The sequence below is a fragment of the Anser anser genome (genome assembly GCF_964211835.1).
Source record: "Anser anser genome assembly, chromosome: 7".
NCBI lineage: Eukaryota > Metazoa > Chordata > Aves > Anseriformes > Anatidae > Anser > Anser anser.
The window spans coordinates 12369382-12396068 of record NC_139727.1 but is presented as its reverse complement, the minus strand read 5'-3'; the positions used below and the strand labels follow the sequence as shown (position 1 = coordinate 12396068).

General features: G+C 40.4%; 1 protein-coding gene across 7 annotated transcripts in view; it reads left to right on the top strand.

Moving 5' to 3' along the window:
- The window catches only part of LOC310902580 (uncharacterized protein), a 522528-nt gene that overhangs the window by 118015 nt on the left and 377826 nt on the right, over positions 1-26687 (top strand). For 6 of the 7 annotated variants that reach the window (XR_014586805.1, XR_014586806.1, XR_014586807.1 and 3 more), the window contains 5 exons: positions 2775-2919; positions 19663-19767; positions 24177-24254; positions 24550-24728; positions 26423-26651. The gene's annotated coding sequence lies outside the window, so the exon portion shown is untranslated. The remainder of the gene's footprint in view (positions 1-2774; positions 2920-19662; positions 19768-24176; positions 24255-24549; positions 24729-26422; positions 26652-26687) is intronic. The other variant, XR_014586809.1, reaches the window with a different exon arrangement.

Sequence of the window (26687 nt, the reverse complement as noted above, 5' to 3'; positions counted from 1 at the left end):
CTGTAAAGGCTCTTTCACAAGGAGGAGTATTTCTTGTGTAAGTAGCTTTCAACAACAGATCAATCACCAGCTGGGATGCACTGTCATAATGAAAAAGGAGTGGCATTTACCAGCAAAATATCATGAAGGACAGATATAAGGATGCCATAAAGGCAGACTAACAGCCTTGATTCCTGTAGATATATTTCATTGCAGTGCCAGTATGATTCTTTACATCTATTATTCCCCCTCATTTACCTTTCTCCCAAGGACAATTATTACATTGCTTTTATTAATTCAAAAGAAGCAGAAAGAAACATGCTCAGACCTTTCTGTCCATAAACAGAGACACACAAATTGTTCCTCATTGATCCAGGCTTAATTTGTCCTTTCTGGTCATACAAAGGAGCCCAGGTGCTTGTGTCATTTCTCTCTACTAAAGTCAGGGTGTTACGACTCTGGTGGGTAGATGTTTGAGCTCCTCAGCACTCACGTAATTTCTCACTATGGAAGGCTGAGTTGTCTTTATATTTTTCCAAAAAGTTGCTGCTAGAGTCAGTAGCAGGACAGGGGTGTATCTGTTAGGATTGAGAACAGTCCTCAAGGAGATGGGAGGCAGGGGATAAGAGCTGGAGTGACTTACAGTCCCTGCAAACCTCTCCACTAATGGGGGAAATCACATTGCTTGAGGAAGGACCCTGGGGAGGCATCTTTCTTCTGCCTGTATTTCTAAGGTGGGTCAGTAAGAGTGTGACAGCCCTTGTCAATGAGAAACTGATGGAAGGACAAAAATCTTACTTAGATGTAGTGCTGACCTGGAACTTTTAAGGAGAACTTTTAGTTGGGAAATACTAAATTTTACTTGTGGCTGTTTTGTTTTCCTTTTTTTTTTTTTTTTTTTTTTTTTTGAACTTGTAACTTTTTGAAGAGACCTTATATTTTGGGCAGTTTGTTGTTTTTTCACTTTTCTAATAAAATTTTATAGATATACTTTTTATATTTTCTAAATAAAACTTTTTTTTTCCAGATATGAAGTTTCTCTTCCTTTTGAGAAGCCAACCAAATATAGTTAAAAAAGCAAAGACAAAGGTTGTCAAAAATAGGAAAAGAAATACAAACATAAGGAGTTCATAATACTTTGACCCAGAGACATAATTTCTTATCTTTGTATATTTAGTTCAAACTGTTTTTGAGATATTGATGTTTCAGCCAATTTAGGATTGGACATCTTTTCAAAACTTCACTGTTTTATGCAAGATGAAAAAAGATGAAAAATGTATTTTCCACCCAGATTTAATTGCCATAATATATTAAAACAGTCTGTGAATTGATTTGCTGCAGTTTGGCCAGAAGAAAGCCTCACTGCATAGTAGAGAGCTCCACAAGATGTGTTTCTTGCTGTTGAAAGTATCTCTCTGAACTTTTCTATGTCCCATTCTACCTAGTAACAGTGGAAGGGAGAACCTTTCCTTATGCTATGTAGAGGCACTAACAAAGTCTGAGCATCCCCTTATGGAGAAATGTTACTCAGAGAATTTACACACATCAGGTGCGGTTACTCATCTGCGTATAGATGGAGAATATGGAACTCCAGGAAATGTAGGAATACTGCTTATGAGAACTAAATTACAGAAGTTAAAGATGAAATTGTGAACTATATTTGGAAACAAATTGCATCCCAGAATCTGTTTGGAATTTTTTTTGTGCAAAGTGAAATTTGTGACTTTTATTAAACAGTTTATTTGAATTAGCAAACTGTGATACAATGGTTAATAAATCTTGCAGCAGAGAAATAAGGAATAATGATTGAGCTGCATGGAATAAATTAGCTGTCAGAGGAGTTGCTCTTCTACCAGCAGGTTTCTGTAGCATTATCACATCATTATTATCTAGGTTACACTTCTCACAGCTGCGAACACTACAAGATAGAATGATAAAGATCCTTAAGCTGTGTTTTAGGCTTGGAAAACAGTGGTGTTGTTCCAAAGAGGCTTTTGTTCTGCATGTTTACTGGACAAAATTATTATACTTCATATAATTTTTTGAAGGATAATGTGTATATTTTTTTCAGATAGATGGATAGAGAGTTATAAAAGGGAATTGGCACTGACTCAGAGGTAGACTGCATAATGAAGCCTGGGGGTTCATTTAATGACATAAATATTTTCAAGATGTTTCTTGCTGCTCCTCTGATCTTGTTGAATAACCTTGCATAATATTTGAGGGAAAGGTTATTTTGGTCTATCTCCACTCCTTTTTCTTATATAAGGTATAAACTGTGATACTGAAATGGTGAAAACTTAATGTTATATAGAGGAAAGGAGAAGAGAGTCCAGATTTCCTCTGCAAATAGAGGCCCTGGAAAGTAAGAGTGTAAACAACTTCATAGTCCACATCTACTCACTGTCTGTCTGTTTTAGCAAGGAGCAACAGCATGATCTGGCAGAGGGAATCTCACTGTTCCTTGAGAGAGTTCTGTATAAGCATCACTTACGTGATCAAACCTGTCTTACCAGAGAGGCAACAGAACTATGTCTATTCTTTGTCAGGATTAATGAATTCTATCTGCAGCTTGAAGTGAAATATAGTCCATTGCCCTGGACACTCTGGGCAAACACAAATGGTGCTATAGCTGATGACCACAAAAAGCTACACAGTTCCCTCTCCCTTTCTCACAAGTTCATTTCACTGTTATTTGCTGTTTTAACTCTTTTTATGTTTGAGCTAAGAACTCCAACTCAAGGTTTTTTTTTTTTCTTTTTTTTTTTTTCTTTTTCCCTTTTTCTTTAACTTAGGACTGATGGGTCATGCTTCACCAGGTATCCTGACCATGATAGTTCCTCTGAGACATTATTGAATTACAAGGTCTGAGAAGTCCTGAGCACCAGCTAACAGATCCTTGAGAAGAGTGTCAAGACACAAAGGGATGTGTTCTTCACTGTAAGCCATTTTCTTCCCTTTTTACACTTTTTCACCTGTAGTTGCCAATAAAAAAGCCATTAATACATGTTGCTTTGCAGCATATCTGGAAAGATTTTATACAAAACACAGCTCCAGTCTTGAAATCAGAAACATGTGATTGACCGTCATGTATGTGTGAGGATATATATATGTTTTTATTTTAGTGACACTCTGCCAGGCTATTGGGGTCCCTTGTCATGTCAGGCTGCCATTGGTCAGCTAGTGAACATGGTTCGTTTAGACTTGTGTTGGCTAGATTTTTTTGGGAACGTCTCCAAAGAAAAATTATGTTGAGAAAAGCAGGCATTTAGGCTATTCCACTCTGAAAACTCTAAAGTATTATTGCTACAACTAGGGATTGTCAGCCTTGTTGAGGCTACCAAACCGGCACAAATTAAATTCACTGTTCTTTTGTGCCTCTTTTTGTTTTGTGTAGGAAGTCATGTGAAGCAGTGGAAAGATGTTCTCCCCTTTCTCTTGGGGAATTCTTTAGAGAAGGGGAAGGAAGGGGGTTGCTACAAAAAGAAAAATGCAGTCCAGAATTGCCTGGTTACTTTGACATTAGAATACTGGTGCTGCAGAAGCTGTCAGGGCTGATCTAAGCTGCGGCTTGACTTGATTTGCCTGGAAATCTGCCAGTGGCAAGACCACCTCCTGAGCTGAAGTTTAAGGAAAGTGGAGAGAAAGGTTTCCAGAGAAAAGTAAAATGAGATTAAAATGAAGAATAAATCAAGGTGAAAGAACTCTCTTCTTTCTTTCCTACAGTTCCCTATTGTTCCTATGACTGGAGACAGGACAGCTCTTCATTATGGCTTTTATTCTTTCCCTCATTGTTCCCCTCCTTTCCCCCTTCACAGCTTCCTTCTCCAAAGGACTTGTTGCTGCAGAATAGCAAGGAGTTTCTATAAATCTCACACCTGCCATTCATCTGGGCTCTGCTGGTCTCAGAAATTGCTGTGATTTAGATACCTTATCAGAAGGTGTCCAGGTGGCTGGTACGCCATCCTGTCAAACTGTGCTGCCTTCCCCCATTGCCATCTTCCGCTGCCTTTCCTCTGCCAAGCCCTGAAATTTGCACGCTGCACTGGGACAGCACTCAGCACTTGGCAGAGAAAGGCTCCAGGGGAAGGCCTTTCATCTACAACAGGGAAATTAAACATGGCCCAGGGTACCCCGGTTGTCTAAACAGTGCATCGCCCTGCTGCTCTTTGCAGGCTTTGTAATCCCTGAGTGCATTTCTGAGGCTGATGTTGTCCTGTGTTGCTGCATGCAAGTCCAGCAAAAAACCTGTGGTGTCTTAGGGAAGAATGTGTACGATTTGTATCACAGAATTAAAAAAGATAAAAATAAAATAACATCCCATGATTTTCTATAAATTTTAGAAACCTAGCTGCATCTTTCTTTGAATTTACTCTTGGGAGATACCACATTGCCATAGCATTATGGGTCATTCATTTTACCTTGGGTCCAAATAACCTCTGTTTTTGCAAAGGAGGGAATTCAGAAGTGTTAAGCAGACTAGATTAGAGCATTAGCAGGTCTAAATCAGCTCAACCTCATCAATCAGACTGATTGCAAAGGTTTTTGACTAGTATACAATATGACCTGTTCCTTTGAAACAAGTATTGTTTTTTCTTCTCTGAGTAGTGAAATCCTGTCAGAAGGGGAAGAGAGGCAAATTAGGCTGCAGTGAGATGTGTTGCACAAGTGGCAGCTGAGCTAGGTCTCCCTAATCTGAGATGGCAAAGGATACCTCACCCTCAGAGCTGCTGGCCTAACTGCCTGTTGCTGCTGCCCAAACTGATGCTGTTAGTTTTAAGAGGTTTAGGGTAAGAAACATGTAACAGTAGACAGATAAATAGGTAGACAGATTTGATATCGGGCCAGGCCTATACAGACTAACATTGGGTTAAGGAAAAAGCTGTGATGTGGTTATGTCACTAGTCATGAGGCAGCAACAAGCTTTGGTAGAAAGTGAAAGAATGCAAGGCCATGTAGCTCAGGCATCCCTGGATGTACTCAGGAGAGCATATCCGCCCATCCCTGAGAGAGCAGTTGAACAGATCAAAAAGCCAGACCTCTTGTCTGACACATCAAAAACGTACGTGTAAACCTTAGTGTACTGAAAGGAGTTAGTCTCACAATATAAAGTACTCCTTATTGCCTACACACCTTTGTTGAGTGCTCGAGAGATACACATCTTCTGTTTGGGCCTGAGAAAGGAGTAGGCTTGGAAACAATGCAATGTTTTCTTGTAGCAGCATGAGATTGTCATGCTGGAGAACAGATAATACAAAGTCGACAAGCAGGCTGTTCTTTATCTCATTCAGAAGTTACAAGGGCAGGTAAACTTTCTAGGGATTTTCTTCTAAAACCCAGAAAATGCCACTAATCTAATAATAACTTGCATAAAGTGAATGTAGAAAGAGGTCTCCTGCAAAACAAAGGTAAACTCAAGTCAGCACACAGGAGCTTATATTTGGATTGAATTTGTAGTAATTCAACACCGAAGATTAAAGGTCAAACTCTCTGCTGGGAAAATTGGATCTAAAATGCAATATTAAGTCCAGCAGACTCATTTGAAAGTTGTAAATTCGTTCAGCTTCAGTACTGGGAATGGAGGGAGGAATTTTTCACAACATGAACACTGTTGTTGTAGGTATCTAAAGCTCACTCAGTGTGCATAAAATTCCTTTAGCTAATGACTTACAAAATTTCAAACAAGGCCATGAAATGAATGTGAATAGTGAAATTCATTACAAGGAGAGATGCTAGGAGGAAAGACTCTGCAACTTTCTTGTGAAAGATACTATTGCATTGTTAATAATGATCACACATGATGAGATTATTTGAAGCCGTTACCTTGTGCTGAGACTTGACTTACTAATTGACCTAATGACTTGGAACTTTGAATCAAAGCGAGCTGAAATGTTGATATGCTCTTTACTTTTTGGTGGACTGCTCTGTAGAATGAGATTGTAAAGTACATGCAATTTGTGTTGAAAGGTTGTACCTTCCCTGTAACTTCTTAAAAAAATGCCCTGGGACTGTTCACCTGTCAAAGGGTTCAAGCAAGTGTACCTCTCCAGTTAAAGAACCTAAAAGTATTTATTTTTCTTCCACCTTTAGCTCTTGCATTGTTCGTACAGGCATGTTTTCCTAATGCTGACAGATGTGATAATACTTGTTGAAAAAAAAAAAAAAGAAAAAGAAAAAAAAAGCCAGGAACTAAGCAGGAATGTTTTCAAACCCAACATCATATTTGGAATGTGCTTAGATAGTTTGTTCGTAATTAAGTGTCCCACCATGAGGTTGAAACAGTGCTGAGTAGAAACTCAGCTGTGTGTTGTGCTCCTCTTGCTTGCCATGATGTTATTAAAGGAACACAGACCTCTTCTAACCTCTAGAATACCTTGAATATGTGAGTTGATACGTACTGTCAGTTATTTTTAGTATTTGTTATTACCATTTTTCCATTTCATTTACCCCATTGTTCCTTGGGATTCCCTTTATCGTACCATAAAAGCTATAAGCACTAGGTAGCTTTATTAATCATTTCACCCTGGCTTTCCCAGTAGTTAGATATTTACGTGAAGATGAGCACACGTTGAAAGCTCCCTAATATGTATGGCATGCTTACCTATTCCTGTCAGAAACACAAAAGCTGTCAGGTAAAAGCAAGCTGGGATTCTTTCTGGAATGTAAGAGATCTATCCTATTGAAGCTCCAGGTCATATTTTTGAGATTCTAGCTTCTACAAAATTCTAGTTTTCTCCTTGTTCAGTGAAGGAATTCAAGTGCTTACGTAAGACCAAATGACTTGCAGCCTTCCCTTCTCTTCCCTTGCTTATACCACATTCTAGTAGGCCATCAAGTGCCTTGACTGTTACATACTACAAGTGATGCAAACATGCAGGAGAAAACTTACCTCTCATAAATACCCCTGGTTTCTGCAACTATAAGGGTACAATTTTGAAGGCTAGGTGGGACAGAAGCGAAACAGAAAACCGGATAGACATCAAGAACATCTGTTTGGATGGCTTATACTAAGCAGCTGCAGAATACTTGTGACCTGTGAAAAAAGCTGCAGCAGAGGATCAGAGCTATAGAAGCTCTCTCCAGTGTTGGAAGCAGTGTCAAATAACCATGTGGAAAACAAGCCATACTGATTTCCTGGTAACAAAGGTGTATAAATAATGATCCACACAGGCATTTCTGTGCATTTCTCTCACATTCTTGCACATAAATATGACTCTGTACTGACTCTATGTCATTTAGCTGTTCTCAGATTCTGCTATATTCAGAAATAATCCACAGACAGAGGTGAAAGTAACCATAAGAATCCTAAGTATGCACATTGACACAGAAATCCTCTTGCATGCAGGCATATGTAAAGTCATGTTTCCAGGAATTCACACACGGTGAAATACAGTAATGACATATGCTGCCTGCCTTGAATAAAGGAGTTGTTCCAACCTCATCTTTTAGAAGGTTAATTACAAAACCTATTTGAACATATCAGATTCTGTTACCAAGACTGTGTTCTTGGACCTGGAGCTTGGTGGGTGACATACACTTGTGAGTTTTTAACTGCTGTTTGTTATGTAAATGACAGGCTTTAGAGATGCAAAGATACGGAAATGCTTTTAATTTGTCAATAAGCAAGTGAAGATAGGGACATAGGCTGATTTTCATGTGGCTTCGAGAATCTTCAAACTGCTGTTCATATAACTGCTAGGCAAGGCTGCAGGCTCTCCAGGCAACCACCATTTTACTAACTGGTGGTTTGCAATTGTTTGCAGTTCTCTGCAAGTGTTTTGTGACGGAGCCAAAATATAGGAGTGGGGGGTAGGGGGAAAAGTGGTGGAAACTCATATTAGAAATAGCATTTTAAAAAAGACATAAAAATCTTCACACTCATCTCCATACTGTTATACATATTTTTTTTTGAAAATTAAAAGAAAGCATAGGAGAAACACAAAAATAACCCATCTCCAAAACCTTGCTTCTTTTCTGTCATGCATGTTTCATCATACATTTCAGCTTCCTCATTTGTCAAGTTGAGGAAGAAGTGAAGCAGAGTGACCAGGACAGATGAGATATGGACCCAAATATCCAAGGTATATGATGGATGAGTCTGGTATTCTGCATAGCTGTTACGGCAAGGTCATCTTAAACTTCGAGGGTCTTGGCACAGAGATGAGTATAGTAGCAAAAGCTGGAAAAATTCTTGAGTTATTTAGGAGTTTTGCCTGCAGCTACTGTTAGGAACCGAACGGCAGTTGAGTTTTGATTGTCTAGCAATCATGATTTGAACAGGAGCTTCCCTTGTACACCTTTCCTGTTTTTAAAGCACAGTAACGTGCAATTTCCTCAACTTTTCTAATGATGCATGCATTCATATGGCCATAAACGCCGATGTAAACACGCTTGACCAATGCATCGAATATTTTGATGCATCTAGCTGTTCAAATTCTGAGCCTACACACAAATCTCCAACGGCAGCTTAGTTGCACAGTGGAATTGAAGCTTTTCTGTGCTGGCTCTCAGTCATGCCAGATTGCATTGTGACTGAGATGTTGATAAAAATGAGTTTACTGTTTGAATGAGTCTCAGAAAGAGAAAAAACATCATGTGGTGTTATTGTATGTATCCTAAATGCCAGGTTACATTTAAGTTCTGGTCAAAAAGTGTCCATGTCGTTCTGATTGAAGTGTCTTTGGTTTGCTCCAGAAAATGTATATGACCAGTTCTGCATCATTTCTAATAGTCCAACGTTAATATAGAAGTCCTCATTCACAAATCAAAGGCATTCAGTCAAATCCTCTGCAGTCTGCTAACAATGCAATATCCCAAAGGGCTGGAATGAGTGCTAAAGAGGCAGAGCGTGAAAATGTCATTTGCCATGTCTCCAACATCCTGCAACTGGGGCTTCAGGAGCCACCTATGAAACAAGCATTCATTTTCCAGATATTCAGTCTCAACTGGCTGCTAAGGACGTTGCCTTTAAGCAATTAGCTGAGTCATTTGGAGAATCAAGGTTTAATGTGTTCCCAGAAGCTTGCTTACTGTCCTGCAGGATATTTGTACAATACTACTATGCAAAGGGAACAAATAAGTACCTCTGTCTATTTGCTTTATTTATTTATTTATTTATCTATCTATTTATTTATTTATTTTTGAAAATGTTTTCTTCCTATTGGATTTCTTGATAACTTTATATTCTTTCCCTTTTGGAAGGTCAGCATTATATAATCTACCTCTGTTAACTTTGATTCTGAAATATAACATCTTGAAAGCAAAAATTAAAGGATCTTTCTTGCATTTCTCATTATGCTCCGGTATGCTTTAAAGATGAGAGAGAAATTTTGAACTTGATGTGTGCATATTTACAAGTTTCTGCCAGCAAGACAGCCTTTTGAAAGTGGGTGAACAGGATCTGTAAGAACATTGACAGAACTTAAAGCATTAAATACATACCCTTATTTTTCTGCTATGAATCTAAGAAAAGAACTTGTATCTAGACTTGGTCAGGGTTATTCAGCACTGGTACCAGCCCTTGCGCAGAGTTGCTCTGACAGCTGTCCTGAAAGCTTAAAAGCTCCCATAACTGTCCTTTTGCTTCATGCATGTTGCATCTGCATAAATTGTAAGGATCTATGTTTAGCCACAAGTGTAGTAGCATAAATGTTAAGAAGGGCTGATTGTAGATACAGCACCAGCACAAGCCCTTGGACTATGCTGAATCCATGGGTTTTGCCAGTCTGACCTCAGCAGTGCAATCCTTGGTTGCTGCCCTGGAATTATTTTGTAGGATTCATTTCCTCTCTGTCCTTATCCCATTTATCTTTCAGTTCTTTTCTCTGTGTTTATTCAGTTCTTTTCTTCTTCCTCTTTGCCGTTTTTGCCCAGATGACTGAGTACTAAATTTTTTATGGACTAAAGACATCTTCAACAGTCACTTTACAGGTTTTTATCTTTTTTAATACAATCTTTATAATTTTTCCTAGTTCCTTTAAACTCTTCACTTAAACTCTCTCCTGTGTCACCCCCCCCCCTTGGTTTCTCTTCTCAAGTATCTATTGAAATGAAGTCTTTTGGCTTCCTGGCATAGCAAATCAACGTGTTTCCCTTTTTTGATCTGAGGCCCACACCCAAAAAGACTTCTCCAGCTTGTCCTGTTGAGTCTGGAATGCCCCTTCAGAGACAGAACAGTGCAATTTCTTTGCTTATCTGTAAAAGATTTACAGGGATCTTTACAAAGGAATCTGGAATTGTTTTGTTTTGTTTTGTACATGTATTACCAGAGAGGGAACAGCTCCAACCGTACAGAGTTGACCTTCTTATTCCCTTAGTCTGGCATAAGATGATTGCAAGCACACCTCATCCAGATCTGTCACCCCTTTCCTAGCTTTAATTTTCCTTCCAGTAGTGGCTAGTAATCAATATCCTTTCACTGCATATGGTGTTCGTCTGAAGTTTAAATGCTAATGGAGCCATTTGGCAAGGTGAGCTGCATTAGATCATACAATATAACTGTAAATTGGAAATGGTTTAAGCTGTCAAATCTGTTTTTTTGCCACTAGATTTTCTCATGACTCGTTTCTCTTTCTAATTGGATTTTAGCATGTACTTTGTGTTTCAAAACTTGGAATGATGAAGAATTAGATAGCACTGAGCTTTAGGAACAGGTGGCCTCCCAAGCTGTGTTTAATCTTTAACAGGTGAGTAAACGAGCAAGGGAAGAGTCACAAAAGTACTAAGTAACAAAGTGATGCTGCCTGAGAAATCCAGTGATTAATTGCAACAATAATAAGCAGAATGATTAAGTTGATTTGTTTAATTCCTGCTGCAGCATTGGAATAGCTCAGTTGAGCAGGATACTGAGGATGACTTTCACCCTTACTCTTCTGCCCTTTATCTGTCATCTACTCTTGGGTTACTTTATCCTCTGCAGGATTACCTGGATTAATTTAAGAGTCTTTCTACCAGAAGTAGAAGAGAACAGTAACTAATTGATTCCCCTTTGGAACAACAGCAGGAGGTGTGCAAGTCCATGTGAGAAGTATCTTCTCATCCCTTCTTTAGAGCACTCAGGTGTGTTTGCTGACTGTAGGGGAAGTCTGGATGATCATCTTTACATGTGGCAAACTTCTAACCTCTCCAGGGGCGGAGCCTGAAGTAGGAGCCTGAGCTGATTCTCAGCCATGGGTGGTATCTTAATGTACCCTAGGAGACAACAGCCTTCACAGTCTTTATGTCTATTTTTTAATGCAATCATTATAATTGTGTAATAGTCATTAAAATGCAAAGAGGCTTCCATTTTTTCTCTGAGACATTAAAACAGGAATCAAATCCATCACAGTAGCGTTTCATCCTGTGTTTTGAAAACAGTTTCCAGTGCCAAATGTGTTTTACAGTAATTGTTTCTACAGACATATTTGAGCTTATGGTTTACTGTTATTTTTCAGGTTTCAAAGTGAGCAATATTATTTCAGTTTACTTTGACTTCAGAGCTGAGACTTTCAGATGGGTCTGTTCTACTACAAGATTACCATACAGCAAAGTACAGGGAGAACTGGCTCAAAAGTTCCAGTCTCAGGAGTTCCCTGTGGGTTGAAAACCCAAATATGCAGACGTCTATATGGAAAGAAGGGGATTTGAATATACGTTTTGACAAGCTTCTTTATGCAAGGAAGGAAGAGAGATCTGTTCCATCAGCTTTTGTAGTTTTAGGAGTAACAAAATCATAGTTTGGGGTGCTTCTGTACCTCTTGTGTTATAAAGGAGGGTTGTAAGCGAACTGAAATGCTTTTCCTGCATAATAAGATGGCTTTGACGGCTCCAATACCTTCCTGAATGATGGCAGAGCCATAAAAGGGAGCAGAGCCTGAAGAAATCACTGGATTACCTCTTCTCTTCCATATCTTGAAATTATCTACATATTTGAAATGTTTTTGCTGGTCCTAGATTTAAAGATAATTAGAATCCTTCCTGGCTCAAGAGAAGAGACAGATGGTGGCAGACCGTTTCATTGTCTGCTTACTGGTGTGCTTTGTCATATGCCTACCGAATAATTGCATGGCTATAGCTGAATAAGCATTTTAGATATTTGAATCCTTGTTTATGATTCTGTCTCCAGTATCATTCCATAAAACATGAATTGTATGAAAAGAGATGAGAGTTAGTATGAATATGGTCAGATTGCATCATAAATAACATCTTCAGAACAAAATCTTCTGTGATTCTGATCTTAGTCAGCTGGGAAATGGGCACATTTTTCACTATTGTCCTGCTGTAATGACTAACTTTAGGGTAGTAAATAGGTGTGGACTGAGTTCATTCTGCAACCTTAGAACATTATGCCAGTGACCTCAAGAGCATCCCTTCATTCTCTCCCATTCTTTTATTCTAAAGATTAGAAGCAAGATCTTAGATACAAACGTCATGCTACACAGTTCTCTGACATTTGAAAGTACAGCACTGAAAAGAGCAAGAGAGACATAATGCTTGGTTGGGATAGAAAAAATGTATATTTAGCATCATCACTAACTGGGATTTGCTGCTGTATGTCTGATATTGTACGTTTCTTCTGCAGTATTTCAATTCCTTCTTTGCTCTGTGACTCAGTTATCTTTAGGGAAGATGGAGGAAAATGTTTTTGTCCATCAAAAAAGAGCTGGAAGAGCTCAGCTTAGACAGTTGTAAAGAAAGCTATCACTGAGATGGGTGAAGTGTGCAGATAACATCCTTTGTCCATTATTTGATCATTTTCATATCTATCCTCTGTCCAGCATGCCCATCTTTGTGTGAAAACCCTTTCAGTGAACAATCCAGAACATACACAGTCAGTAAAGTCAGAGATGCATCAAATTGCAAACATTTTATATATGTATGTATTTATCCTCTGAATATCCTTGACTTATTTTAACAACAAGGAATATTTAGCACTTCAAGCTTCAATACGTAAAAAATCCACACAGGTGCTGTATATTTTTAGACCAGATGGGCTTTTTAGACAAGAACATATTGGATACAGCAAAAACAAATCTATATTTTTAAAGGTTCTTTTTTTTTTTTTTTTTTCCCAATGTATTTGTTCTCATGGACGTATCAATGGAGAGTTGTTCTGTCTCTAAAATAAGCGTAAGACAGAAATCAGGTGTGTTTATATCCCCACATTGCTCTTCTAGACAAGTCCACACCGAGCCATTTGGATGGATTCACAGTCTTGGGGTACCAGCTTTCAGAGGTACCAGGCCATACTCAGGCCTTTTCCTGTCAGGTATAACATAACAGAAGAGCAACTCTTTATGGTGGTGATTTGAATAATTCCAGTATCAGTTCCCCAGGAGTTGAAATGTGACTGCCAAGCAGCTATTAGTGGTGGCTCCTTTCCTGGGCTAGTCTCAAATCAGTGACCCAGAAGTGAAGTGTAGACTGCAGCATGTGATTGGAAGGAGCTGTGTTATTTAAAAGTGAAAGTTCCAGGCTATATTATCCACAATTTGTACTGTAATAATTCCTAAATGAAGCATCATCATTGTACAATATGGACAGCATGAGAACTCTCAGTCATCTTCCATTTTGGAAGATGGGTTTCTGAGTGGATCACTCACTCGTGGGAACTCATGAGTTCTCAGGAATCCTCAAGTGTTCCTCTGCATTTACAATGTTCCCTCCCTTCTTCCCAGCTTAAAAGACTTTATCCAGATGATTTTCTTAGAGGTCTTTTCCAACCTGAATAATTTTATGATTCTATTATTATAGGAAGGAGAAATATATTGTATTTCTAGGAGGACATCAAGTCTGCTTTCCCTATTTCTATGGGTCCCTAATCAGACAGGCAGTTTGCTACAGGTGTTTCTGAGAAAGGTGGGTATCATGGTGGTGATATTGTGATGAGGGATTCTTTGAAGAAAAATGTACATATGAACCAAGCCAAATCACTTTTTGTATCCATTTTTCTTAAAAATTGTCAGATTTTCATTAGACAATGTGAAGAACTTCAGCTAAAAAGAATTTATTTGAAAAGATTTTTACAAGCATTCAACATATACCATGAGAAAAAGAGAGATGTTGCAAATGTTTTGTTTTGTCAGAAACTCATTCTTTCTTGACAAATGGATTTCAGAGAAAATCATCTAGAAGGCCCTGTATTGTCCAAAAAGGCTCAGCATGACTAGAAAAAATGACAAGCCTGATCTAAGAGAAGTAGAGGCCTCCCAGAATTTGTCAGGTGACACAAAGAAATTAATGTCTGGCAGCTGGCAAGGAGCAGAGATAAGTCATATACAAAAAGAAAACTTTGGAGTCCCCAAGTCTATGTTTTTTACAAAGGAAGCTTACAAAGGATCTTACTACAATATTTACGTCCAATCTGAGGCATTGCTGGAGTCCAGTGCATCTCTATGTCTTGTTTTAACCCACATCTCACTACTAATTTTAACTGAGGTGGCAACCTTTAGGATCTTAACTTTGACACTTAAAAAGTGTAAATCATAGACAGGACCTAAGCTGGGTAATTCTTGACCTATTAAGGCAATTAATCTAACCTGTTAAAAAATAATCTGCAAACTCATTTGGCCAATCTTTGGTTCTTAAGCGAAGAGAAGCATACCTTGAATTTATGCATAGACTTAGAGGGTCAAGAACTCTTTACAGGCCTCTGTTTTTGAAGTCCCTTCATCCCGCACAAATGGTATGCCTGCTGCCCACTTTATCCATCTGTTTTGCAACAGGATGCTGTTTGTTTCCATCACGGGAAACTGGGGCAGGAGCATTGCACTGCTGATAACTAGACTCCAGTCCATTAGCATCCTTGATTAGCTGAATCTAAAAAGAACTAGAGATGCTCTTGATAATGTGCATGCATTTGATCATAGAGTAGGAGAGTGCTCTCCTATATGAGCTCTTTATACACTCTTAGAATGTAAATGCAGCAACAGCAAACTCAAAAGAGACCCCCCATAATGGCTTAGACTTAATGAGATCATCCTGCTGTAAAATCAGTCCTTTAATTTCCCCAAGAGAACTTCAGAAGGTCACAATGTAGGTGTTTTTTCCCCATCACCATGAAACACAGTTATTTAGAAAGCGTGCATATATTTTTCTGATAAAGTGATTTATTTTTTTTTTAATGGAAGGGAGAAAGCATGCTTCTGCATGTCTCAGAAAAGTGTGTGTGTGTAGGAGGCTGCCTCTGTCATGTTAAATTCATACTAGGTAGTGCTTCAAGAAATGACTGAAAAGAAGAGCTGTTGTTGATGTAAAAGGTCACAGACATTAATAGCCCGCAGAACAATTCCAGGGCACAGAATTATTCACAGCTGCCAAAACACAAAGGAAAAGAATAAAAAAAAAGAATGAGAGAAATAGAAGTTTTGAAACAATGGCATCTATTGTTATTGCTGTTGTATTTTGGGGGGAGTTTAAAACACTTCTTGCAAGAGAGCTGGGAGGTAATTTTGAGCCATTTTCTGCTTTCATCTTTTAAATGGCAGCAGGAAATAGGCCTCTTTAGACTCTGTTTTTAATGCAGTTTGTGTCCTGTTTATTTAGAAGTTTTTGTGGAAATAAGAACTGCAGTAAATATTGATGAAATGCATGTTTTCTGACTGAGAATATACTCTGCTGAAGGCTTTTAAAGGAGTCCAATCTAATTCTGTTTTTTAAAAAGGCTCCAGACCTAGGCAGAAGCGGGGGAGGTTCAGAAAAGGGAAAGACCTGAAGAGGAGAGGAAAAGAGTGAAAAGGAAGGGAGGGTGTTGAAGATTCAGAGGAGTATGGACAAATAACTGTTCTTGCGGACAGGAAGTATTTTGTTGCTTAAACAATTTTTTTTTAATTTTTTTTTTTTTAAGACTGGCTATGTACTAGTTTGTGGCAGAGGCACAGAAGGGAATTTTTTAAAAGCCAAAACAAAAAGCAGTGACAAATGGTAAGGCTGTGTCTGTGCTGGTGTACCTCTCTCCATCTCACTGAGACACACAGCCTGCACATTTTCTCATAATCTCCCCCATGTATCCAGGGTTTCCAAGCAGGGAACCAAGAATGAGAAAGAAGTAATGTTCATAGTCATTGGTAACTAGCACAATTTGAGGTAGCCAGTGATAAGAAACATCCTCATCTGTATACACTAGCATTTATTATGCCAGCAAAGTCACAGATCAATCATTTTCATCTCCGCTGCTGACAGCTCAGGTGTAGACTTACAGCAAGTGACAAATTGGGCAGATTAGAAGCCATGGCTGTTAATCTGATTATAAATCACTTATTCTTTGATTTGCTGAGTAGGATAGGAACAGACAGTTTCTCTTCTTTCTTCCTGACTGGAAAACAGAATTACTGTTTTATTTTTAGCCACCCTTTTTGTTTCCCATCAGCCTTCCTCTCCACTTCAATAAAGATCAATAGTTCTGTCCTTTCCAACAAATATATTCAAAACTCCACCAGTCTGCCTGCTCTTGCTCTAATAGGAGAAAGCCCTGGTCCTTATCTGCATCCTCTTGTTCTGACAACTGCAATCCTTGCCTATTTCTATTGATGTTTCAGCCATTGTTCCTTCTACAAAGAAGTCTTTGCAGGGATGGCTCAGGAGACCGCCAGTGGTCCATAACATTTTTCCCTCCTAAATTTGCTTCCGACAGTGATTATTGTCTTGTCTCATTCTTGGGAAGTGAGTTCTTTTCATTTTTCTGACAGAGAAGTCTCTAAAGCACAGGATTCGTGGCATTCATTTAGTCTTAGTCTCGCCAAAGAAGCAAATAACTGAAGCGATAAGCCTAGAAATGTAATGTTCTTTGAGGTGGTCCTGGCCAGCAAAGCCTGAAGGGCAGTAGGTGATGGGATGCCACTGCCATTTGTCTGTTTGCTGGAAATACAAAAAAGGAGCCTGTCTGCTGCTCTGTCAGACTTGTGTGAAATTCACTCCAAAAATAACAAAAGATGTTTTATGTGAAGCAGTGATTTTCTTAGGTGAATTAAATGACCAGAGATGTTCGCGTCCAAGAAAAATATAGAGATGGACAACACAGACTTTTGCATTTTAGCCATACTTCTGGCAGGAGGAGGGAATGTGTCATGGTGTTTAACTGGGTGAAAGACACATACCCCTCCTTCCCCATCTGATAAGGAGCACAGAACAGGCACATGTGGCAAGTAGGCTGGTGTAATAGCTGGTCATTACTTAGGTAAGGAGATCTGGGCATGGTCTAGTCATGCAGAAGCACGAGAAAATATCACTGGTGGTACTGGGAACAGCTGTAGTATAATACGTAGAACGGGAGCTGATACTAGGTAAGGCTTTGAAATACGTATGGACCAAGTGTCAGTTCCTGGAGGCAATGGAAATTGGATGAAATTCAGTGACTAATGGAAACTTACTGTATTTTCTCTTGTAATTTTTGGTCTACCCGCACACTAGAGCTTCAGTATTTGAGTTGTCTGTGAATCAGCAGAGAGTTTGGTTTGTTAACCTCAGTGGATATGGAAGCACGAACTAGCCTCTAACCAGTATAACAGGGGCTGTCCAGATTTGGGCAGAGACTGAATGATCTAGTGTATGAAATCAAGTGCTTGCAATCAGATGCCTGCAAAAACATGCACAAGCACGCACACAGATAAAATAGCTAAATAAACATCACTGCTAAGGACATAAAGAAAAGAAAATTCAATAGATTGTACCAGTTCAGTCCCTGCGTCTCTAACCTATGCTTTTCACAAGGAGATGTTCCTACCATAAATACAGCTCTCTAAGTATACATTAATTTATCCAAACTGTTGATATGCCACACAGAATCAAATAACTGTCACTCTCAATGAAAGGGGAAAGGAGATGAAAAACCGGCACAGCAAATCCTTTTTCCTTTTAGGGAAGAGAAAAAGAAGAATCTGTATTCCTGTTACAGGACTGCTACTGGCGGACAGCTCACCCATCTGCCCTTTTCTTTCCTCTGGTCACTGGTAATCAAAACAGCCAGGGAATCTGAGACAGGCTTGCTCAGGAATTAGATCATATCTATGTGTTGGCAGTGCAGGCTTTTATGGTGATAAAGCAACACTATCTATGATAAGCAAAGGAACTGTCTTCATTTTGCAGAGGTGCCTTTGCATTTGCTCTGTTCTGGCCTTGTTCTGTACATCAATTCATACATTGCAAGCTAACCATAACAGCATGCCATCTTCTCCAAAAGCCATATATCATGAGGAAAGAAAGAAAGAAGCTAGTACAATCTTTCTGTGATGATATTTTTGTCAGGGAAATGCTGGAGTAAACTGGTGGGGCCAGAATGATTTGTCCAATTCCGATAAGCCAGATAAAGCTTGGGCTTGAAAACCGAGACAAAAATGATTGAAGTGTTGTTCCTGTTGACAGCCTTTGTGGAAATCTAAGGTATGGGGAGAGAAAGGAGACTGGAGATGGAGATGGATTTTTTTTTTTTTCCTGTGTGCCTGTTTGGGCTAGGTTGGAGAATTTGTTGTTCAGTGTATCTCCACTTCAAAGTGACTGCGGTTTGCTTGAGCATTGATGTTTCAGAAGAGTGTTCCTCCCTTGAACGATGCTGACACCTATGGCAAAGCTGATCTCCTGACACTACCACTGTTTGTCTTTGCCAACTGAGCGTTCCTGAAATAAGGTTGAAAAAGTACACTTGCTCACTTAGCAAGTCTGTAACCACAGCCCTGATCGTAGTTGTGTGTCTGTGTGCATGGGCTGTGCAGAAGGGGGGGGATGGTAATCCCAGATGAAGAGAGATGAGGCATATTCAAGGATGGAAGCTAAGCCTAACATTTAACTTATGTAAACTAGTGGGATTTCTTTAAATAGACGTTCACGAGCTCAGAGACTGACCCATCTATTTTTACAAGCCAATCAATAAAAGATTTGGGGATGATCCTCTGCCAGCGGTCATTAAATGTAGTGCTCCAAATAACCCCCATCTGTACATCAGACTCCACTCAGAGCGAAAGCTGCCAGGCAACTGCACTTCACCACTGGGTCTTGAGAGGCACAGGCCCATTATGTGCCACGAATGACAGCAAGGCTCAAATGTTATTTTTGTTCCATGTATACATGGAAGTTTTGCTACCTATGCGCACCGCTGAGATGTACCTATAGTGAATGTCACTGGTGTGCCACAAAGTGCCAGCAAGCAGCACATGTACTTTGATGAAGGAAAACAAATGGAAAATAGTAACTGTTGAGCCATGTTGACAGGTGCTCAGTTTACAGGTTACAGCCTGCGAAAAATCTGTCAAAAAAAAACAACATCCCATGGTCAAAGTGGATGGGCTCACATGCCTCAGCCTTAGCAAGAGGGTGCTGTCACCCTGCAACACGATGTGATTGTTCTGCAGCCCCCAGCTGTGGCAGTGCCAGGCTGAGAGCAGGCTGGCAGCATGAGGAGGAGAATCCAGACAAGGAGAGTTCAGCAGATCCTTGAAGATCTGTTGTCTCCACCAAGACTATAGGCTTGATGAGGTGTATGTGGACAGAGATGCCAAGGATCAACCAATAAATTCCACCACTGGAGAGATGGAGATTTCACCACTGCTGGCAGTTGAATCATGGATGGTTGTTCATGCAAAAAGTTACATGCTACCCATAATTCAATTGCCTCTACAAGAGTGCTAAAAATGTGATATAAAATGAGGTAAAATTAAGCTACTTTTGCAAACTTTGTAATCCTTGCCTCTCTTGTGTATTTTCTTTTTGTAATAGCTGAGAGTTGATTCCAAGGGACAGATCCTGTAGCAAATAGGCTGAGGTATCCCTGCACAGATGTCAGCGATCCGAGTGCTGCGCTTGGTGCTATTTAAAGCAAAGGTAAGCACGGACATAGCCAGGTAGAGTGCGGCAGATGTTACTTGGGGGGGTCAGGAACTTCATGCATTTAAAATGGTTCTGCTTTAGCTGTTGCACAAGCTGTTTTTATCTTTTTATTTCATACTCCTCTTTCATCGTGTCAGAAGTAATCTCATAACAGTCCCAGTGTCACCACTCCAGACTCAGCAGTCCCAGGACTCGGATGCCCTGTTTGCCTGATCTCTGACACAGTGGGTAAAGAAGCCCTGAGGATGTGTAGGCACCACTTGCTAGGAGCAATAGGATTGCAGGTGCTTTTCCCACAGCAGAATTTCCTTCTTAGTATTTAAATAAGGACAAGCCATATTGCATCCTGTCTTTTCTTGTTTTGCATAAACCATGAGTGTTAACAAAATTCAGAAAAGGCAGAGGATCAGACTGCTTATACCCACCTTTCTCGAGTTTTGCTGCTGCCCATCCTGGTCCACTCTTTTCTTTCCTTCTTTAAATTGTCATACAATTCTTTTGTGGTCGTGCTTACAAGACATAAGGTGAGATAGGTCTTAGGTAACTTTTTTATATTTAAATTTCTTTAAAGTTTCAGCTTAATTTTGTAATTAATGCTAAACACAATCTGCTGAGACACGAAGGCATCCATTGTGTATGGTCAGTATTTCATACTAGTTCAAATTATTGCAGGGCAGGTTGGAACTCACCTAATATCTTCCTCATTGACAGTTCCTCACCTCTGTGAGACCAATAGAGGAAGACAGAGTCACGGGAAGATGTGATACAAGTATTTTGTAAGAGCTTTTCAAGGGAGAGGCTTTGAGAAATAGCCTCATGTGGAAATAGCTCTGTCTATAACATCCCATCTGAGGCACTATAGGGTTTGTGTGATATGAAGGATGCTTTGGTTCCCATGACAAACAGCCTCCTTTTGCACCTTTTGTGCCTGGGTTCATTTCAGGGATCTGAATGCCCCGAGGGCTCTGAGGGGGCCTCTGACCCTGCAAGACTGGCCCTCAGCAGGAGGCAGTGGCACCTGGTTGAGGAGGGAGTACAGCTTGGAAACCAGGATCGCACAGAGGTGCAGCACTCCTTGCCTCCTCTTTCCTAGGAGTAAAGCTAACTCAGGAGAGAAATTAATGTCATGGGACCTGCTTCTCTGGAACCTTTCTGTTTCACAATGTGCTCTTAATTTGCTGACAAACCATGCAAAGCTGCTTAACTGATAAGGCCAGTCGTGGGCTGGAGCTGGATCCTTGATGTATCCATAGTCTTCTCCCCACATCCCTATCAAAGTGGAATGTGTGTACACAGAAGGCTGAGGCTATTTTAGGGGCACATCCACACCACTGTTACTTTGGAGCATTGTTGGGCTACTAATGTCTGTCTGCTGTCAGGACAAGAGTGCCCTGGGTAATTCTTAGTTTGCATTAACTCTGTGCTGGTTTAGTCCCCACACTGTCACCCCCACACAGTCCTTTCTACTCCAGCTTTGCAGTTTTGAGTTGTCCTGGACTCACAAGATGCTTCCAAGTACCCCCTTGACTTCTCACAGCATGGAGACAAGACAGCTCCTTCCCAACCAAATGAAAGTGCTTTGATCAGACTCTGTTTCCTTGGAATGGAAAGTGGAAGGAAACAGTCTCAAGCAGCATCTTAGGGGCTTATCCCAGCTCCCCAGCAGGTGCAGCTGTTGCATGTGCCCAGGGCTTCTTTGTCTCTGGCTTAGCCACACAGGCTGGGCAGTGGCTATCCCATTCACACTCTTCTCTTCATGCACAAATCTGTGTGGCCTCGCCCCTTACCCTGGCAGAGCCAGGAGCCTATGCACAGTTGCTTTAGTACATCTTCCTCTGCCGTGCAGGGTTGGCAGATGTGAAATATGTTTCTGAGATTGTCTTTCTGTGCAGGCACTCTCTGATGGGTGACCTCAGGGACACTCTAGAGACAGTAAAATGCAGAAAATCTTTCAGCTTCTGCTATTTAATAATGAAAACATTTCAGCTCCTCGTTTGCAGCTACATGGATGGGCTGCTTTTTTTCACTTGAAGTAAATGTCTTCAAGAGAGGGAGAATTATGTGTTGTTTTTGAAAGAAGAATTGTGCCAGATCAGCTGTTACAAACTGACAGCACTACAGAGCTATGCTCCTTTACAGCCCTGTAGCTCTGGTGCAGGGCCCTCCATAAAAGCTGATGAAACAGTTTTATTACATGAATTTAAGTTATCTTATGTAAATACAGTGTTTCCCTGAGAAGTGTGACTATTTTCTTGTGTGCTTTAGCCATTCATCCAGGCAATACTTCAATGTCTAAATTATTTATCCAGAGCAATGGTAATAGGGAAGAAGGCGTGTGTGTCTTTGATCCTAGGTGGGAAGTGCCTCTCTGGTAAACTAAGGGCAAAGAAAATTTCTTTGGAGTGCTCTTGTCTTCAGTGGCATTTACAGATCCTCTTTGACTCTACCTCTTTCCATGTGAAGATTTTCAGCTGCTGACACACACTAGTTACAAGCACCTCGCGACCTGACCTCCCTTGAGGTCAATAAACATTTCTGTGGTACTTTTTGGGAGCAGAAGCAGTGAGTAGTTACGCTAATTTCCCCCCTCCTTTTTCCTCTCAGTCTCTAGAAGGGATGAGAATAAGCCCATCTTCCTAGTTCCAGGGCTTTAGTTTGATCACTAGACAGTGTCCAGCTGATTTTGCTACTGAAATTTTCATCATTGGCAATCTGGATCCCTCCTATTTTTGAAATGAAGCATACTGGACTATTTGCTCCTTTCACAAAGGCCAGTTCTTATGTATTGGTGGAGTTGGGGGAAGTTGTGCCACTGTCATCATTACCCCTCTGCTGTCACAGACCATGACTGTGTAGGTGTCCCTCCTGCTCTGCGACTGAGGTGCTGCAGGTCAGCGTAAGATAAGATGCTTTTCCTGAAAGGGCCAGCCAGTACGCAAAGTGCGCCTCCTGCATTCAATGCAGTGCACTTGCAAGGCCATAGGATTTGCTTGTCACACATTTCTCATGTATGGTTTTGCACATAGAAACAAAGTCAATTCTTTCAGGAAATTTGAAGAGACTTCTGTGGCTGGCAAAGTGGCATGAAGATCATCTTAAATGGCTATATATATTGGCAGTTTACTAATTTTGAGATACATTTGATACAATGGCCTGGAGATTTGTTACACCCAAGGCTTGCTGTGAATATTATGGGTCTTCCAATACATCAGTGCAGATTATCATCTCTTTCTTCTGATTAAGTTTGTGGATATATAGAATAAAGGCCTTTTGGCAATCTACTGTTTTCAGCTAAGGGAACGCCATGCTGATCAGCAGAGAGCTACAGCAAACGGCTTACTCCACCACTGAAACCTAAAGAATTTGTTTTTCAGCACAGGAGTGTATTTGTAAACTAAATCTGTTGTGTGGCACAGAAGCAACACTGATTAAGAAATAAGGATGCTTTATAGCCATGTCTGTTTACACAGGCCAGAGGGTCTTTGTTCAATATGGCTAATTAGGTTGATTCTTGGAAATTTAAAGGCAACAGGGAAAGTAAATTGGAAGGAAATGTGATGACAAGGGTAACAATAATTGGGAAATTGTGCTGCACATCACACCTTTCTTTTGGTTACAGAGTAATTGGTTTTGCATAAGATGTTCACAGTGTTTGCCTGAAGCATGTGTACAAACAAAGGCCTAGTCCTTTGGAGGCTCGCTGGAAGGGCAATTTGGATATTTTGTTGTTGCTAAAACCCTTCTGGCTGAGCTTATACTATATACCAGCCATTCAGAAAGATGCCTTCTGCCAGGAAAAAGCATTTGCTGCTTAGAGCATAAGAAAAAGAAATCAGTGAAAAAAAAAACACACAAAAAACAACATGATAAAGTTAGAATTGTAAAAAGAGTGTCACTGAGAGATTTGTTTTGTCCATTTAACTTAGAGATTTGTACCTGGTTTTGTGTATAGTTCTGTTCCTGTTTCAGATATCTCTATTTTTCTTTTTTAAAAATACCTATCTGTATGTACAATAGAGGTTTAGCTACTTACAACAGAGTAACTATACGGGTAAACAGTTGTTTTATATATATAGAGAGGGAGTGGTTGCTCTCGTACATCTTGTGAGAAAAATGAGAGGGCAGATTTCTGGGTGAGCATCTATAACGGTCTTGATAATTGATCAGAATTTGCAGGTAGCCAACAATAAAAACTGGAAAATTTACATTCCTTTGAGCACTCGAGAAGTCACTGGGGAATATCTCCAACTTAAAGCATTCAAAAATTCATGGGTTAGACCCAAAATCATTGTGAAATTGATGTAAAGTAATAATTAGGAAAAAAAAAAAAGTTCTGGCCCTTTGCTTTCTGATACTGTATGTAGCCATTTTTGTTGTTGTTCTTTTGTTTTGTTTTTCCACAGGAACTGCCCCCCTGCAGTTTGTAATGAGGTTCAAGTCTCTCACAATCACATGATTCGAGCTGCAGAGGATTTACAAATGTGAGTGTCATAGTAAAATGTGTAAAAAAAAGTATCATTATTTGGTCCTCTCCAACGCTTTGGGGAAGAGGTTAGCTGCTGTTCTGGAGACATAAATTCCAGAGTGAACCAACAGTTTTAGTGGTGTTGCTTATTCTTGTCAGCGAGACATTCATGCTCTTCACCTTTGCCTAAAGCTTTCCGTGTAATCTTCAGCTCCCTTCCCATTACCAGCCAGTGGCAGGAGATGCTATTGTAGCATTTGACCTACACGGGCGCAAATAGTTCTGTACTAATCTTATCACTGGCTTTTCAGGCAAAATCTCCCAGAAGACCTACATCCATCACCAGCCTGACTGAAAAACTGAGATGGATTTCAGCTGTGTCCCAGTTTGCACTACACGAGCTGACTTTGTGCAATAATGAAGGAGACTGGATCAAAGGCAAAAGCCCTGCTGGAAATCTTGTGGGCTGTCACCCTGCCTTTGGTGGCAGGTTAGTGAAAGGCTTTACTTCAACTGGTGTGATACTGCTTTGGGGCTGTTCCAGGAGTCTGCAAATCTCAAAGCTATTTTGGTGCTACATTCCCTACTCTACACCGGTCCCTGCCCAACACAGCTTGCTGCGCTCTCTTGCAGCATCAACCTCCCACAGCGTGCAAGCAGGCCTGCCTCTGTCAGTGTTTCACACACGCATTACCATGAGCACACACTTGAGGGCCACAGATCTTAAGTTTAGCAGTTCCTGCCTTCATTAGATTTAGTCACTGGGAGAGGGAGTGGGAGTGCTTTCTGTCCCTCTATGTCATTAATTTTCAAACACGAGGCAGGGTGATCAATAATCTATTCTGCCGGCAGTTTTACTGAGTTTATTCCTGTTTCGGGTATTAGTTTTCCTCAGCAAATTTATCACCTGCAGCTTTGATGTTATCTATTTGATCTGGCATGACCACACACCTGTCACTGAGCCTACTGTGGCACACCAAAGGCTCCTAAGTCACAGCCTAAGCTTGGCATGGGGCACAAGGTGGATTGATTCTCAGATGCATGCAATTGGTCATCCCTGAACTAAGCAATCATCTGCAACCCATCCCAAAGTGCTACAAAAAACACAGCTATTTCAATCTACATGTGCAGCTTGGAAACTTCCAATTGTCCTCCACACATGGCGGCCGTTTTGGGTTGCAAAGTTGTTGGTGACCCCACACATTTGGCCTTTAAATCAAGATTTCTGCATAATCAGATTCGTGAATTGAGGTGCTTAGGGGAAGACTGGCCTCTACATCACTGTGTAGGCTGGTGTTAGCTGCAGGTAACCGTGCACAGACAGCGCTTCATTCTTGGCAGTGGTAGGAGATGAAGAGTATGTCTGGAGCAAAACCAGAACAAAGGATGATAGGAAGCATAGGCAGGAATAAGGCTCTTTAGAGCATTCTCCTCAAATCCTCAACAAAAGTTTTCTGCAGAGAGCTGCACAATGCAAAACAAGCAGTAGGGAAGCAATCTCCACGCTGTATGGCACTGTACCATAGGCAGAGGTGCAGAAAAATTTGCGTTTCCTGAAAGCCAAGGCACCGAGTCATTTCTACTTAGCACAGGAACCAAGCACTGATGCTTGGATTGTCAGTACGTGTTCTGGAGATAAAAGCTCGAGTCTGTTTGCTATCTGCTGTGTTGAAGCATGTTACTCATCTCATGGAGGAACTGCAAGGTCAGAGTTTAAGGTGCTCATTCAGAAAGGTTATGTAAGTGTTTACCTAGTAAGGACACAAGTTTGGGTTTTGGTTTATCACATGGTAACGTGAAAGGAAAAGCACCTGAAGTCAATGAAAGCAAGGCCTTAGGGTCATGAATCTACCTACTTTGCTGATTTAGACCAACCACAGCAGAAGTTGCTAATGCCAGACAGGACAAGGATGGTTCCTTTGTAACCACCTAAAACATGGGCTGTGCCTGGCGGAGGAAATGCATGTACATCTGCCTTACCAGCTCTGACCAGGGATGCTGCTGTTCCCCATGCTAGGTCTGTCATCTAATACTGTTTTAAACCATATGATGGAAGATAATTTTATGCTGTTAAGTAAAAGACAGACCGTGAAAGAAAAAATGACTGCCATTCCATGTTAGACCAATTGCATTTTTGTGGCAGATAGATATTTTCTGTATTTCTGTTTCTCCTTTGTTTTTCAGAGTATTTGTGTACATGGAAGAGGATCCCTGTTTCCAGAGAAATTATCAGTTCCTGCTGCTTATACCCTATTTGATGTCACGAACTTGGTTGCTGTGGAAATGATTAAGCTGTCATCAACAGGATTCAGATGGGGAATAAGCTCTGGGAGAAGATGATACAACATAACTTCTTTTATGCAAATATGTGCAGTTAAGAATGGCAAACAGACAAACAAGCGAAAAAATAGAGGTAAACACCCTCCCCTCTCCCAAATCACCATTCAGG